We start from the raw sequence: 16,273 nt of genomic DNA on the forward strand, positions 1-16,273 counted from the left end.
TTACACTATCAAGAATGGAAAGGTAGGGAGATATTCTATACCCATTTTTAAAAATCAGCAGACATTGCAAATTTAATAGATTGGATAAAATATAAAAACTTATCCTATATAATAAAAACCTAATATGCAAATCGACCAAACAGCTGAACAACCAGTGGAATGACCGGTTGCTATGATGCACACTGACCACCACAGGGCAGACGCCCAACGCAGGAGCTGCCCCCAGCCCGCAGGCCCCAGGTCAGCCAAGGCAGGTGCCAGCAGGGACCCCCCTCCCCCCCCCCCCAGTCACCTTGTTGGTTGCCCCACAGAGGGAGGCAACCAGCAGGGCCAGGGCCGGCTGGTGAGTGGGCAGCACCAGGCCAGTCAAGGCCAGTGCCAGCGCACACCCCCCTCATTGCCCCGCCAGTAGCCCCATAGATCGTACCTGATTGCCAGCCAAGCCTAGGGACCCTACCCATGCACGAATTTCATGCATCGGGCCTCTAGTTATAAATATAAAAACAAAAATAATACAAAACAAAATAGAAAATCAGAAAACCTTTTTTTCTGCTACTGTAATTGAAACCTTCCCACACTGAAAATTACAGGCCAGGAGGACTTCAAAGGCATATTATTTCAAACATATAAGGAAGAAATAATATAAAGTTTATTGACACAATAGGGAAAAAGAAAAGACTCCCCAATCTGTTCTATAACTCTAGCATAACCCTGATACTGAATTACCAAATTCATATAAAACCATTGCAAGAAAATAATATTACAGGCAATAAAATGTAAATTTTATAAAACCTGATCAAAATATTACCAAATAAATCTAGCAATAAAAATACTATATATGAACATATGTAAATTATATTACATATATGTTGTTGTCTTACATTAGAAACAACTTATGTTTATTTCAGGCATGCAAGATTAGTTTAATATTTGAAAAGCAAACAATGTAATTGGCCACTTTAACAAAACAAATTAAAATAACCACATGATCATTTCAATAGTTTTTTTAAAAAAACAGCATTTAAAAAATTAAAATTCTATTTATGTTATGAAAATTATTTTTTTCAGGGAACTAGGAATGGAATAGAATTTCTTTAATCTGGGAAATAAAATATTTAGAAAAACTCATTTCTACCATCATACTTAATGGGGATATATTGCATATTTTCTCTTTAAAATCCAGAACGAGACAAACTGAATATAAGCGCAATTCTATCCAATATTGTGCTAGAGGTCTTAATCAATTCAGCAAGACCAAATAAATAAAAATAATAAAAAGGATGAGAGGAAAGAAAAAAAGGTTTAACCATGTAATTTCATACATAGAAAGCCCCAAATAATCTCCAAAGAAGCCATTAAATTAATAAATGAATTTAGCAAGATTGACAGGTTCAGGTTAAATATACAAAAATCACTTGGATTTCTATATACTAGCAACAAACTTTTAAATTTTTATTTACTCACAATAAATTATTGCAAGAAGAAATTTACATATACCATTCCTATTAGAATTTTTAAAATATCAAATACTCAGATATAATCTATTGAAGGTGTTAAATCTTCTTCATTAAAAAAGTATGAAATATGAATACGTTTTTAGTATTTATATTTATTTGTATGGCCTGAAAGTGTTACAGATCAGAAGGACATTGTCCACCTGGCACTAGCAAAGCCAAACACTAAACACGGAGAATGGCAGTGGCTATTTTGTTATGAATGGCACCACCTAGGAGAACAGGAAGCTAATGCTCAAAAGTCAAAACTCCTGGATGGCGTGTAGGTTACAGATTATAAAGGGCAAAATCACAAGATACTGTGGGTTAGAGGGTTTGAGGTGCTGGGAACTGATTGCTTGGACTTGAGATAAATGAATGAATCATTTCTTCAGGTTTTGAGAATAGTTCTGAGGTCAGTTCAGGTGGCCCTCTGCCTGGTTCATGGGAAAGTAGCCAGGGAGTTGTCCCAGTTGGGGCTCAGGAGTTGCACCACTACAGTGTGGTGATTGTGGGGGGGCAGCAGTGAAAGGACATAAGGGGGGGATAAATGGCGATGGACGGAAACTTGACTAGGAGTAGTGAACACACAATACAGTGTACAGATGATGTGTTGTGGAATTGTGCGCCTGAAACCTGTATAATGTTGTTAACCAGTGTCACCCTAATAAATTCAATAAAAATAATAAAGAAAATCATACTACACACAAAAGTGATTTTACTTTCTGTTACTTGTAATTTTGTTACTTGTTTTATGTTTTTGAAGGTATGATGTCATCAGGTAAATGTAAGTTCATAAATTTTATCTTTTTAATGATTAGGTAGTGGGTTTTTTAATTTGAAATACTGTTTGATGCCTATGTTGCCCGATTATAATACAAATAAACCATCTTTCTCTTAAAAAAAAATATGTTATTTTAACCTGCCCAGGTTCAGACCTTGTGATCATTGGTCAGGTCCAGGCTACTGTTTGCAGCTGCCTCAGGATGGGGATGCTTATAATTGGGGGAAAGGCTAGGACTTTGAGGGAGAAAGAGATGATTTCTAGAGCTAGGATTTAAAGCTACAATTAATCAAAGTCATAAGGACCCTTGGTGTCAAAAGTAGGCATGAACCTTCTAGAGCAGGTGCAAGTTATGTATTTAAATCAATAACCATATCAATTTCCACTTGCCCCAATTCTTTTCTCTTCTGGGAATATAGGAAAAGAGTCAAATTAGATATCACCCTACAAGTATGAGGGTCTGTACTGCAGGCTCGGAACTGTGAAAGCATGAGTCTGGAAGTTTAAGTAGGAGAGGGAGAGCTGTGCGCCTTTACCTTCTGGGAGGAGAAGACTTTGCTCCCTAATGTAAACATTCCTTAAGAAGATAAAGGGAATGACCCAGTTCTCTTGCCTTTGAGAGTGTAAATAATGTCTTTAGGGAAGATAAGCAAAGCATCTTTGAGTTTTACAACTGAGGTTTTATCTCCATAGCTTTAGAACTTATCCCCTTGAAGTGAAAACTCCTTCTTTATTGAGTAAGTTCTCACTGTCTATTTGGTTAACATTTAATTTCCAAGGCTTCAGCTTTCTTTGCTTTAGAAAGCCCTAGTTATGCAAAATCATTAAAAATAAAAACCTCTATAGCCCCATCAGTACTACTCAAATAATTGAAAATTATATCTTAATATATATCCACAGATAATATTTTTAACATCTTTGTTGTTAGCAAAATTGTCTAGTCAATACAATTCCAATCCAAATCTCAGAAGAAAATTTCCAAAGGAAATTGGGAAGCTGATTTAAAAATGTATAGGAAACCACAAAGGTCTGTAAGACTCAAGACAGTTTTGAAAAAGACAAAGATGTAGAGCAGACAGTACTAGATTTTAATACTAGAAAACTGTAAAAGTTAAGGTCCTATGGATATTAGTGCAAGGGATAGACAATCCAATAGAATAGAAAAGTGCATGGACAACGGGGGGCGGGAGGGTGGTGAGGGCATGAGCGGGAGGTAGGGGATAATGTGGGGATAAGGACACATATGTAATATCTTAATCAATAAAAAATATATTTTAAAAAAAGAAAAGTGTATGAAAATACAGGCCATTTATACATGACCAATCGATTTCAGATAAACAGATTAGTTTCATTTAAATTTCAAAAACAAATGGATTGTTTTTTCAGTATTAATAGTGCTGATCCAATGGGTTATCCATAGCCACATCTATATTTGGAAAGCCATTCATTAAAAGGTAAAGCAGTAAAGCTTCTGAAATAAGAGAATACTTTTATGACATTGGAATAAGCAATATTGCTTAAACAGAACACAAAATCCAACAAATTAATTTAACTATTAAATATTAACTAACTAATATTATCAGTCTGCAGGAAAGTGCAAATTAAAACCACGATGAGAGAGCATTTCATATTTATTGGAATGGCTAAAATAAAAATTTTAAAACTGTATAGCAAAGTTGGTGAATATGGAGCAAGTAGAACTCTCATACATTGCTGATGGGAGGAAAACTAACCATTTAAGAAAACTGGCAATGTCTAGTTAAGCTAAACTTACATCTATTCTATAATGTAGGAAGATCCATCAGTTTCAATCCCAGATTTATATTCATGAAAAATAAGTTCATATGTCCACCAAAATGCGTACACAAGAATGTTCAAAGCAATTTTGTTCATCATAACCTAAAACTAGAAGAAACCCAAATGTCTATCAACTGGGGAGTGGATGGAGATATTTTGCTATGAGGGTAGTGCTAGCCTCATAAAATGAATTGATACGAGTTTCCTCTATTTTCTGAAAGAGATGTCTAATATTGAAATTATTTCATTCCTAAATATTTATTAAATTTACCACTGAAGCCATCTGAGCCTGGAGTTTTCCTTATACCTAAAAGGGATATGATTTTCTATTTTTTCTCAAGTTAGATTTGAAATGTTATGTCTTTTGAGGAACTTGTCCTTTTAATATAAGTTGTTGAATTTATTGGCATAAAGTTGTTCATAATATTCTTTTGAAAATTTCTGTAATCTGCAGGATATGTAAGTGGCATTTCCTCTTTCATTCCTGATATTGGTCATTTTTATCTTATTTTTTTCAGAATACTATGAATAAAATTTTATAAATTGTACTGTTTTCAAAAAAAGCTTTAGATTTTACATTTTCTGTTACACATCCATCATTCTAAGATTTAGAATGAGGGAGAGATAGGAGTTGTTTGGAGTTACAGTGAACCCCGCCTCCAACCCAGGTTTTGAGCCCAGTGTTTTCAGAAGGGGTTGGATTAAAAAACAAGGAGTTAGTACATGCACTGGCCTCTTTTCCCTTAGATTGTCAAATTTAAAAATATGACAACAGCCAACACAACAATAGCTGTCTGGTGTGAAGGAATCAAAATTATACCCATTTTTTTTTTTTTGGTCAGATCAGCAAAACATATAATCTATTCATTGGTGTGCTGCAGAAGTTTTGTAATTAGTTTATGTTTGCCATTAGATGAAAAAGGTTGAAAATTGCTGGTATAGGTCATGTCAGTTGACTACATTTGTGAAATTAAAGGAGAAACTAAGCAAATGCTGCAGGGGAGGTATTTAATCAATACAGTCACAAAAATCAACATTGTAATAAAACTGTACAAATATTTAGCTAAATTGCAAAACTGTTATGAGTTTTCGCAGCATGTAATTTGGCATTATAACAAATCACAAGACAAACCTTTTCTATTGCCTTTGTGCAATAGCAAACGTGAAATCAGTAAATGAGTAAAACTATACAAGGTTGTTCGCTGGCTCTAAAACAATTGTTTACTTGAATTTTTTATGAAGGCTTTTAGTTACATATGCTTGATATCTTGAGTAGCATGTCATCTTCTATTTCCTATGCTGTGAATGTTTCATATTTGAGAGCTATGTATTACATATTCTGAAAATAAAGCTGGGGAGATCATTTTGACAGTTTATAAATGATTACTTTTATTATCAAGTGCTCTTTTACTATTTGCCAAATATTCTTCTGTCCAGTCACCTCTATTCTTCTAACCCATTTTAAAGCAGGAAATGGAACCTCCATGAACTTTTTCAAATGAAGATTGCAAAAACTTGTTAATTGAATAATGTGCCTGAATATATAATACTACTTATATTGATACAGAGCTTAGAAGGTTGGGGGGGAGGTCAATTAGAATATATAGTTCTAATAGCAATATGATGATATTGAAAGTCAAGAAATAATTAGTTCTGCTGTCCATTTTTGGTTTGTTTTTTTTTTTAGCTTTTCCTTTACTGTAGGTAGCCACAGCAAACAGGAAGGAAATCTTCTACTCTCACTGTGATCAGTTCTTAATTTGGAACCCTGGATGCATCTCTCAGCATCTGTCCTTCTGAACCAAATTTTCCAGTCCTAATTTAAGTTCCCACTTTCTTTTATTTGTTCTCTCACTCCGCTTTTAATGAATATGTGCTTCATCGCTGTAGGTGCTTATAAGTCTTTTGTTGTTGTTATCCTTTACATCTTAAATTATTCTTTAAACATACAGACTTGCAGGTGTATGAAACATGTAAATCTTACTATTTCTCTCTTCCAGTTCCCTAGCAGTCAATTCTAGCTCTACATTGTTAAGAACTGTCTAAAACTTACTGTGTAAAAAACCAATTTGGACATACTGGCTTTGCGCCAATTAATGTATTACATATTTCACTCAGTTTATTTTAAAAATAAATAGTGAGAATCTATCAGGCATCCTCATTTTGCATCCCACAGGAAGCAAATGAGAGTGGTATTCGAAGATCTGGTGAGGGTGAGAGATTGTACACAGAAAAAGTCATTAATCCTTATTAAATATACTAGAGGCCCGGTGCACAAAAATTTGTGCACTGGGGGGGGGGGGGGGAGGGTCCCTCAGCCCGGCCTGTGCCCTCTCGCAGTCTGGGACCCCTCAGGAGATAATGACCTGCTGGCTTAGGCCTGCTCCCGGGTGGCAGAGGGCAGACCCAATCCCTAGGTGCAGCCCCTGGTCGGGCTCAGAGCAGGGCTGATTGGGGAGTTGGGGCGCCGACCCTGTCATGCACAGAGCAGGGCGGATCAGGAGGTTGTGATGCCACCCTCAGTCACACTCAGGGTAGGGCTGATTGGGGGGGTTGGGGCACCGCTCCCTGACACACTCAAGGCAGGGTCGATGGGGAGGTTGCGGTGCCACCCCTTGTCACACATAGAGCAGGGCCAATCAAGGGGTTGGGGCGCCACCCCCTGTCACACACAAAGCAGGGCCCATCAGGGGGGTGGGGAGCTCTCCCCTGTCATGCACAGAGTAGGGCCGATAGGGGAGTTATGGCACCACCCCCTGTCACACACAGAGCAGGGCCAATCAGGGGGTTGGGGCACTGCCCTCTATCACCCACAGAGCAGGGCCAATCAGGGGGTTGGGGTGCCGCCACTGTCACACTCAGGGCAAGGCCGATGGGGAGGTTATGGCTCTACCCCGTCACACACAGAGCAGGGCCCGTGGGCGGGTGGGGGGGGGGGGGGGTTGGGGCGCCGCACCCTGTCACACACAGAGCAGGGCCAATCAGGGGGTTGGGGCGCCTTCCCCTGTCACGAACAGAGCAGGGTGGATAGGGAGGTTGTGGCCCCGCCCCCTGTCACACACAGAGCTGCAGGGCGATCAGGAGGTTTGCGCGCTGCCCCCTGTCACGCTGATCTCGGTGCTGGGAGGCATATTACCCTTTTATTATATAGGATAGAGGCCTGGGGGCTGGCTGGTTTGCCCTGAAGGGTGTCCTGGATCAGAGTGGGGGTCCCCCCTGGGGTGCCTGGCCAGCCTGGATGAGGGGATGATGGCTGTTTGCAGCTGGTCATACACCCTTCAGGGTGGGAGTCCCCACTGGGGTGCCTGGCCAGTCTGGGTGAGGGGCTGAGGGCTGCTTTCAGGCTGACTGACGCTCCCAACCGCACCTTTTTTTTCTCTTTTTTTATTTTATTCTGGGCCAGCTTTAGCTCTGGCTCTAGCTCTGAGGCTTCGTATCTGGTTTGTTTGCTGTTCTATAATCGAAACAATGTATATCTTCAGCTCTGAGATCCCGGCAGGCTGAAAGCTGGTTTCTGGGGTTTTGTTTACCTTCTTATTTGCAACATAGTAAATAGTTGCTTAGAGTTGCAACTCAGAGGCCGGCAAGTCAGGCAGGGAACGTTGGAGTCTGCAGTCCCTGGAGCAAGTAAGCCTCATGTTCGCTTCCAGCTGCCTGGCTGCCGGCCACCATCTTGGCTGACAGTTAATTTGCATAAGGATATGCTGATTAGCCAATGGGAAGGGTAGCGGTCGTATGCCAATTACCATGTTTCTCTTTTATTAGTGTAGATAGTGAAGGCCACATACAAAGGATATTGAATCACTAGTTGACAAATTGGTCAGAGAATATTTTATTTTTGAAATTCAGAGTAATATCATTTTAATGGCCATATTTATAGAATTCAATAAATTTATGAAACATTTGCATAGTGTCTAAGTATAATTTTCAAAAAATTTAAAAGTGACTCTCATGCAAATATACAATGAATACTTGTCATAGAAGAGTTAAATTATTAATGAGGGATCAGTAAGATGGTAAAGCTTGTTCAAGGACCATTTCAAGGCACTGGTTACTTACAGGCATTTTGGGACTGGTGAGGGGAGAATGTTAAATACAAGTTAGTATCCTACAAAACAATTAAATTATAACCTTTGTAGTTTCCATTTCTAACAAATAGAAATCCATAAGTTAATGTCATTCGCAGTACTACTTGTACTGTAATCATAGAAAAATAGCAAAGTCAAGCATAGGCACATTCTCTTATAGAATGCAATAGTCCTGGGATAGGCCTTACACAATAGTCTATATTACACTGAAAAGTCATACTGCTCCACCTCCAACCCCTTTTTAAATTTTGGATAAATGTTTTCAACACTTATCCAAAATTGGTTGCTATAAGTAAATTACATAATTTCTTGGCCTCATTTTTTCTTTGCTGATTGTTAAAAAAAATGATCAATTTTGTCCTGACAAGATTAACATATTCAATGTTAATAGGTCTTCTTTTTCATACTTTCTCATTTTCCATTTTTCTTTTTTATATTTACTCATATTTTCTCTGGGACACTAAAATAAAAAAGAAAAATTCAAGATTTATTTTTCTCACAGTGTGGTTAATAAGCTACTGTGCAAAGGGTCTTGAAAAGATAACATACTTCATAGTTACTAATTATTAGTAATGCCCAACTCAATATTCTTTTTTTTTTTTTAAATGTTTTTTATTGATTTTAGAGGGAGAGAGGAAGGGAGAGGAGATAGAGAGAAACATTGATCAACTGCCTCTTGCATGCTCCCTACTGGGGATCGAGCCTGCAACCCAGGCATGTAACCTGACCAGCAATTGAATCAGTGACCTTTCTGTGCACACGGATTATGCTCAACCAACTGAGCCACATGGGCCAGGGCTCCAATTCAATATTCTTTAAGAAACATGTACATGAGATTCTAATTTATCTTTTTTAAGGCATTTTTAGAGGTTAGGAACCTGTCTCTTTCCTTTCTGAATTTCAGGTTGCTCTTGTACATTTTCACTCATGGTAGACACCCAACAAATGTTTGCTGAATGAATACCCAGTTTTTGTGGATTTCACTTTTTGTTAATAAGGGTTACATGGTGTTCAAATACACCTACCAATGACTTTATTTTTTATTATGGCCATTAATGCAATGGTTTTCCTCCTTAAGTAAGCACCAGGTTCTTTATTCCAACAGATCTTGGTCTTCTTTATAAAAACATTAACTTAGCCTGGAGAAGTATTTTCAATTTTGATGTCACACTACTTATCTTTGACAGTGGAATGGGGGTGCTATTCTTTTTTATTAATAGCCTTTGGATATATTTTATTAGCCCAAAGTAAAGAATTCATCCACTTATGTTTTTGTTAGTCTTTTAAAGCAATCAACATGGCAACACTTTTCATGACCAAGCATCAGATTATTAATCTTTTCTTTTTTCATCTGTAAAATAAGGAAGTCATATTTTATTGTTTTTAAGAATCTTTCTAGTCTGTAATTCTCTATTGAAACATTGAAACAAATCTTTTTATCATTTATCCACTTGACTAAAAGCAACAACAACCTAATGGACCCTCATAGTTGTATTTGTTCTTAATTCAAATACCATAACAGCCATCTTTATTTGGCATAAATTTTGTAATATCTTCACTATTGTTAGAGACAGCATCATATAATGAAAAGAAAAAGTGTTGAGCTAAGACTGAGTGTAAATTCTAGCTGTCTCCCTTGCCAGGTTTAAAAGATCACAGGTGATTAATTTTCAGGAATCTGTTTGAATATCATAAAACTTAAAACCAGACAGGTACAGACAGGCCTTACAAATCCCACATGCCAATATGTCTTATTTCTACAAAATATTTACATTCTCTCACTGATAAGAGATAGAAATAGGTATAACAAAAATTCATTTTATGATAATCATTTTATGGATACTAAAGACAAAAACATGTCCTAGTTACAGAAAATCTCACAGAAGCAAGAACAAGGTGAGTGTCTTAGCTTGGACTGCTATAACATACCATAGATTGGGTGGCTTAAACAACAGACATTTAGTTTTTACAGTTCCGGAAGGTGGGAAATCTAAGATCAATCTGCCAGCATATTCGATTCTTGGTAAAGGCTCTCTTCCTGGCTTGCAGATAGCCACCTTCTTGCTGCATCTGCATGCATGGGGCAGAGAGGAAGCTCTGGTCTTTTCTTCTTCTTATAAGGGTGCCAATCCCATCATGGTGACTATACCCTGATGATCTCATCTAAACCTAATTACCTACCAAAGGCCTCAGTTCCTAACACCATCACATTGGGAGGTATGGCTTCAAAATATAAATTTGGTGGGTGGGGGGAGGTGGTCACAAACATTCAATACACAACAGTGGGTATTTAAACTAAATCCTCTGAATGTGGGGAAAAGATGGAAGAAGGCAAGGCATGTGTATTCCTCTGTTGAGTCTCCCTTAATGTCTGTGTGTGAATAAAGAAGACATTGTATACCCTCCAGGTTAGTAAGTTGCCGTAACTCATCTTTATGAGATATTTTTTAAAAATAATTGATTGATTTTTTGAGAGAGAGAGAGAGAGAGAGAGAGAGAAAGAGAAACATTGATTTCTGGTTCCATTTATTTATGCATTCATTGGTTGATTCTTGGATGAGCCCTGACCAGGAATTGAACCCACAACCTTGGCATATTGGGACGACGTTCTAATAAGCTGAACTACCTGGCCAAGGCCTCTGTGAGAGCTTTTGATTTAGTATGTTTGGTGCAATTTCTGGGAATATACATTTTTACTAATCATTCTAACTGATTTTGACTGTATACTCTTACTAAACACTGGATTAGATGATCTGAGAGGTCATTTAAATATCTAAAATGCTGATTAGAAAAGCCTAATTTATTAGAATTCCCTCTGAATTTTCTCTGTGCTAGTACAGATTGTAAAAGAAAAAAAAATACTACCTGTGAGTTATCATGATAATCACCTAAGGAAGACTAATACATCATCTTTGAGATTATTTTCTAAACTTAACTAAAAGAAATAATTAAGAGTTCTTTTTGTCCTCTGCTTGACATAATAAATTTTGCCCTGGTGAGATTAGATATTCAATGTTAATAGGTCTTCCTTTTCATTTTCTCACTTTTCATATTTCTTTTTTTATATGTATTCATATTTTCTCTGGGACAGTAAAAATATAACTATGCATAATTTTAACATAACCAATATCATTGGTAAGTATTCATGTGTTCCTATACATACTAGTAATTATCTTCCCTTTCATTTTGTATTCACTTTTATGAAGAGTTCTAGGCCACAGTGTACTTTGTTTAGTTCAAATTGTTTCTAATTAGAATATCAGCCTCAATTGCTCTTTTATGATGCCCTTGAGCTATTCATTTCCATTAGTGTTTAAAAAAAGAGGTGGTGAGTAATATAGGGGAAGAAGTCAGAGCATCTGACTTCTATAATCTTGCACAGTCTGTAAAGCTACTTTGCTTCTCAAATAAGAACCTTTTCTGTGTGTGTGTTGTTTTCCATTTTCACGGTCATATGTGCCCACCATTAATGATTGACAGTACACATAAGCTGGACCAAAAGAGCAATATGTTCTCAGTGATAGTCTTCCTTTTGCTCTGCCTCTTAATAGTACAAGAAGTAAGGTTTCTTGGTGTAGTGGCCACCTCTATTGTCAAGAGCTTTTGGTCAATTTCCAGGGCAATGAAGCTTCTGAGAAGCCAAATAATTTAAATGCCCTGGAGTTAAATTAAGGAGCTCTATTCAAGTAGACATTAGCAAAGGTAATAATACTTCCACAATTCCATTAACAAATCATGAATTCGCAGCAAATGTTGATGAGTTAATTTAATCACTATGGTAAAAACAAATGGAGCTTAGATTCTGCTAGTTTTTCTTCTTCATCCACAAAACTTTAATTTGACTTTTTCTTTTTAATGAAAGATATTAAGGAGGAAAAATGCTTTGGAATTGTAGTAGGCTGCTTCATATTCTAGACGTACTCCTTATTAATAGTTTTAGGGAGATTATGTAACCCCTCTGAGTTTTAGAGAGGTTACATAATCTCCCAACAAAGTAGGAAAATACAACCTGCCTCATAGAGGTATTCAGGACTCGATATAAAAACCAACGTAACATGCTTTGTACAGTACCTAGCATATGTATTAGACTTAATAAATGGTAGCTATTTTTTAGCAAGAGGCCAATATTGATGTACATGAATGTGCATGCCTTCTTTCCTCACTCTCTTCTAATCCTTTTAATTATTTCCCCCCAAGCTACAAGAAATGCTTCCCTACCTGCTCAGCCTCCTACCCCCATGACTTCCATGTCCATCCCCCAGGTGTCTGATGGAGCCCAGTATTTCCCACCCTGGCCTTGCTCTTCCTGTTGCTGTGCTGTTTTAAAGAATGTCCTGACTCTATTGTTAGCAAAATATAACTTATCTTCTACATGGTTCCATTCCTTTATTTCCATACCCCATATATTTTACAGGGAATGCACCAACCAATTAGTGGTGGATAATAGTGAAAATGATTTGCAACCAGGTAACATACTGGCATTTTCACTTGTATTTGGAAAAAAGATCCCTTATCTTAGTGATTCCTGAGTGGACATTATAATCACCATAGCCAATCCAGTAAATGAGGTATCAGTGAACAGGGGATCCTCACACGTGAACCTCGTCAGGGAGGAAAACCTTTTTTTCTACTCTCTTAGGTTCAGGACTGGGGGCCTGTGACTTAAACAAATGGAAGACGGATTACCGGGAGAAAGGCATACAATTTTTCTTAAGCTTTACATGCATGGGAGTTCACAGAAAAGATTTGAAACTCAAATCAAAAGTGGTTAGACTTGGGGTCTTATATACCATTTTAACAAAGGAAAGGGAGTTTGAGAGATGATAAACCATAGGGAAGTGACTAGGCAACGTATTGTCTAATTTATGGAAGATAAGGGTTATTTTAGTAAGGTTCATTTATACAAACTCATCTAGGTGGTTGTAGATTCCCCTGGTAGGGGTAGGAAAGGGCAAGAAACACCTTCACAGACAGATATTTATGCCTGCTTTCAGGCACATGATAGGGAGGGTATCTGTTGGTTGTCAACTGCCTTCAGCTCAAAATAATCCTCATGTCAAAGTGGCATATTTGGGATTGACAGATCCTGATGTTCTTCGACTTCACACACCACCTTATAACAGTTAGATAACTACCCAACACTCACTCACTCAGACAGCTCTACCTTCATGATGTGCTCACCATAATCTCACAGATGCTGTCAGCATCAGCTGCGTGTCTCCTTAAAAATGTGGATGAATAGCCCCTCTTTCCAACCTATCTCTGGCGATTCTGATCTGCATTGTCAACAACCAGCCCAGGTGATTGTTCTACAATTTAAAATTTGAAAACTTCACTAGTGTATCCTTAAGTACATACATATACTAACACAGCAATAATGCCTTACAAATAACATTTACCAGGTTTTCAGGAAGGCCTGAATAATGAGTTGACAATTATGTCTTGCAAGTAAATGGAGTCCTTTTCCCTAAAGTAAAAGAGGGAGAAACCAAGATGGCGGCATAGGTAAGCACCGGAGTTTGCTGCCTTGAACAACCACTTCAAGAATACAACTAAAAGCAGAACGGACATCATCCAGAACCACAGGAAGGCTGGCTGAGTGGAAGTTCTACAACTAGGAGGAAAGAGAAAAGCATATCGAGGCTCAGAGGAGGTGCAGTGCTGAAGTAAAATACTAAGGTGCGGAGTGCATGCGGAGCAGGCTGGCAGCTGAGGGCGTGGTTGTCGTTTTCAATCTGGAGGGAGTCTCAGGCTCTGAGCTCCAGTTCCGGGCGAGTCTCTAGGGACCCAGACTCATATGGGAGAAGCGGGACTGTCTGGCATTGCTCAGAACCCTAGGGCAGCTTTCTCTCCATGGGGCTTGCAGCGATTACTGGGACACTGAGAAGCAGAGCCTCTGAGGGCAAGACTGAGAGCAGCCATAATTGCTAATCCCGCCCTGTTGATCCTGTGGGACCCGCCCCGCCCAAGCCCTGCAGGGAGGCTTTTGCTGGATAGCCTCAGGCAAAGGCTAGATTAGCACCTCCCTAGAGATCCAGGAGCCAGGAAGCCCAGAGGTCAGAGTGGGACCATCCAGTTTGCAGCTCCGTGGAACCATAAAAGACACACTCAGGGGGCAGACTCAGTGAGCACCAAAGCCCCATCAAAGCAAGTCCAGCCCCAGAGGGGTGTCTCCAGCACAGAAGTTCTCCCACTGCAGACACAGCTGATTCTCACAGCCAATTGGCCTGGAGGTCAATTCCTCACAGTGATAACTACAACAATCAAGGCTTAACTACAACAAGACTGTGTACAAAGCCCACAAGGGGGTGCACCAAGACTTCTACCTCAGGTAATTGGGACACTTAGTACAGAAAGGCACTCTATCGACACAGAGAAGCATAAAAAATGCAGAGACAAAGAAACAGGACACAAACGACAGAATCGGAGGAAAGCAAACTGTTGGATATAGAGTTCAAAACCACACTTTTAAGGTCTTTAAAGAACTGTCTAGAAGCCGCCGATAAATTTAATAAGGCCCTCGAAAAGACTGGTGAGACTGCCGATAAATGTAGTGAGATTTTCAAGAAGACTGGTGAGACTCTCGATGTTGTGATAAAGAACCAACTAGAAATTAAGCATACACTGACTGAAATAAAGAATATTATACAGACACCCAACAGCAGACCAGAGGGTCGCAAGAATCAAGTCAAAGATTTGAAATACGAAGAAGCAAAAAACACCCAACTGGAAAAGCAAAATGAAAAAAGAATCCAAAAATATGAAGATAGTGTAAGGAGCCTCTGGGACAGCTTCAAGCATACCAACATTCGAATTATAGGGGTGCCAGAAGATGAGAGAGAGCAAGATATTGAAAACCTATTTGAAGAAATAATGGCAGAAAACTTCCCCTATCTGGTGAAACAAATAGACTTAAAAGTCCAGGAAGCGCAGAGAACCCCAAACAAAAGGAATCCAAAGAGGACCACACCAAGACACATCATAATTAAAATGCCAAGGGCAAAAGACAAAGAGAGAATCCTAAAAGCAGCAAGAGAAAGAAAATCAGGTTAGAACATTGGGGTCCAAGGAGGCTAGAGATTTACCCAGGTCCCATTGATTAACGAAAACTAGGACTAGAACTCAAAACTTCTGACTTTCAATTTAGTCTTTTTGTTTATACCACCCTATTTCTTTAGAAAAACCACTAAATCCCTTTTAATTTGCTTTGAAGTAGAGGAATGAAAATAAAGGTGAAGTCATGAAATTCAAGCTCATCAAGCTTAAAAAAAGAAACCTCAGTATTGCTTACTCAGGCATCTCTCTTATGATGCACAGGGAGACCAGAGGCCACTTACAAGAGATGCTTTAAGAGAAATCAAGGGCTTCCTCCCTAAAGCATAGTTTTATTAATATCACAGCTCAAGAATCATTTCAATTTATGTATGGCATTTTTTAGAATGCAAATTTCTAAAGTATACATATTTCTCACATATATGTATATATTTAAAAGTGCCATACATAAATTGAAATGAGGAAGGGAAAGGAAGAGAGATAGAAACGTCAATGATGAGAGAAAAGCACTGATTGGCTGCCTTCTGCACACTCCCCATTGGGGAGTCTGCAACCTAGGCATGTGCCCTGCCTGGAAATGGAACAGTGACCTCCTGAGCCACACCAGCTGGACTATGTATGGCAATTTTAAAATTCTGGTGGGAAATTGTTAGCAAGTTAACATATCATGAATAATCATTTTAACTAGATTAAAAGATAATGCTCAGGAGAAAGTAAGGTAATTATTCTAATATAGATCTTAACAATGACTCGCATATAGTGTTAAATATTTTATTTTACTGGTTAATCAATGAGATTAATTGGTTGAGGAATTTGGTAATCGCTAAACCCTGTTCATGCAGGGGCAGGAGGACCTAGATAGTCTTCCTAACCAACCACATGTCTTGAACACCAATGAAAGTTATTTAACGTTTCTTATGCTGCTTCAAAATACACCTGGTGTTGATAATAGTTACAGTAGTTGCCCCTCTAAAGCCTAGAATATAGTGTTGCTTTTTCTTTCAAAGGGAAACCGCCTATCCTTGGACTGTGCATTCAGGACTATGGTGCTTGAAATG

The sequence above is a fragment of the Myotis yumanensis genome, unplaced genomic scaffold (assembly GCF_028538775.1).
Source record: "Myotis yumanensis isolate MYYU_CA2020_CCGP unplaced genomic scaffold, mMyoYum1.0.hap1 SCAF_9, whole genome shotgun sequence".
In the NCBI taxonomy this organism is placed as follows: domain Eukaryota; kingdom Metazoa; phylum Chordata; class Mammalia; order Chiroptera; family Vespertilionidae; genus Myotis; species Myotis yumanensis.